The sequence below is a fragment of the Chrysochloris asiatica genome, unplaced genomic scaffold (genome assembly GCF_000296735.1).
Source record: "Chrysochloris asiatica unplaced genomic scaffold, ChrAsi1.0 scaffold00320, whole genome shotgun sequence".
Classification (NCBI taxonomy): domain Eukaryota; kingdom Metazoa; phylum Chordata; class Mammalia; order Afrosoricida; family Chrysochloridae; genus Chrysochloris; species Chrysochloris asiatica.
In genome coordinates, this window is record NW_006408838.1 from 2,252,740 (window position 1) to 2,254,732 (window position 1,993).

The window sequence follows — 1,993 nt, forward strand, 5'->3', positions numbered from 1 at the left end:
AATCTCCTGTGTGAATCTGCTCTGCCAGACCACTTTCTATTGCTTAAGCTGCTCACAAAAGTTCAAGATAGCCACGCCTCATCTTGCAGATGTTTCACCAGTCAATCTCCAACTCTCACCATCTCGTCTCAGTTTTTCTTCCCAGCAAGCATTCAATAGAATTTTTAGCCTTTCTTCTGAAGTTCAGACTTCCAGAATTTTCATCTGTATTTATTTCATTTGGCCTTTCATATCTTTGTTGAAAATGGTCTGTGTCACATGTCTGCCTAGTTTGCCATCTTTCAGGAAATCCATCAATTGGTTCAGAGAGAAACAATATGTGATATATCTATACAAAGATGAATTCAGTCACAAAAAGCATGATGTATTGATACATATTTCAACATGAATGAACCTTTAAAGCATTATGCTAAGTAAAACAAAACAAAAACACCAATGACAAAATACCATGTATTGTATTTGCCCATTTATATAATAGATCTAGATAAGTAAATACATACAGATAAAAAATATTTTGGAACATCAATAAGTATTGCTATAAAATTATGGAAACCTGTATTAAATAAAAATCTCAAAATGAAAAGTTATTGTTTCTCTACCTAGCCTCTCTTTAGGTCAATACACTTCTGAAAGTGGTGGTTCCATGTCTTTAACACTTCCCAGAAAAATTCTGAGTTCCTTGATTTACATCAAGTCAACACAGCAGTACTGACTTCCTTGAGGGACTTACATTATGATTCTTTTCAATATTCTTTGAGTTTTGGAAACAAAAAGAAGTCAGAAGAGGCAAAATCAGGGTTGTAGGGTGAACGGGGTAAGGTTTCTGATGGAAATTCTTGTAGGCCAACACTATAAGTCCATTACCGATTTTTCTGTCCACTTTCTTTTGTGACTTATTGAAAAAGCATTGCAATCTCTCATTATAGTTGAGATTCTTTCGATTTCTTCCAATTTTATCTTTTATAGTCTTTACCTTGTGTATTTTGAAGTTCATTATTAAATGGATACACCTTAAGTATCATTATATTCTCCTGACTCATTTACTAATATGAAAGACTCTTTTTATTCTTAGTAATATTTTTTTTCTGAAATAAATTGTTTCTGATAGATAATTTGTCTGATAGGCACTCCAGCTTTCTTTTGTGTAGTGTTGACATACGTTATGCTTTGCCATTCTTTTACCTTTCCACCTCTCAACTGAATTCCAGGTGGTGTTACCACATATGTCAATCTCTGATTGTTTGTTCTTTTTGACTTTCAGTCCAAAGAACTCCTTTTAGGATGTTTTGAAGTACTGGCTTGGCTTTTACAAAGTCCCTTAACTTTAGTTTATCATGTAATTGTTTTGATTACTTCATCATATTTGATTGACAACTTTGCTGTGTAAACAGTTCTTGGTTGGCAATTGTTTTCTTTCAGGGTATTGTATATGTTTTCCCTATTGCCTTCTTGCCTGCATGGTTTCTGCTGAGATATCAGAGCTTAATCTTATTCACTTGTCTTTTCAGGTAACACTTCTCTTTTCCATAGCTGCTTTCAGAATTCTCTCCTTGTCTTTGATTTTGGAGAATTTGATTATGATATGTCTTGGTGATTTTCTTTTGGGATCTATCCTTCTTGGGATTTGTTCAGCTTCTTGAATGCTTATCTTCTCATTTTTCAGGATGTTAGGAAAATTTTTTTCCGGTAACTCTTCAAATATCTCCTCCATGGTTTTCTCTGATTCTTCCTATTCTGGGACTCCAAAATGATGAGGTTATTCCTCATCATGTTGTCCCACATGAATCTTAGCCTTTCTCATTCTTTTTCCTGCTTGTTTTTCTATCTTAGCAGTATTGAGCAATTTGACTTCAAGCTTGCAGATTCTGGCTTCCATCCCTTCAATTCTACTCCTTTGTCGTTTAAGTGTATTATCCATTTCTGATATTTTTGTATTAATTCTTTGGCCTCTTTTTGCAGATTTTAAATTGTTTCCAATGCTATTTCTATCTTA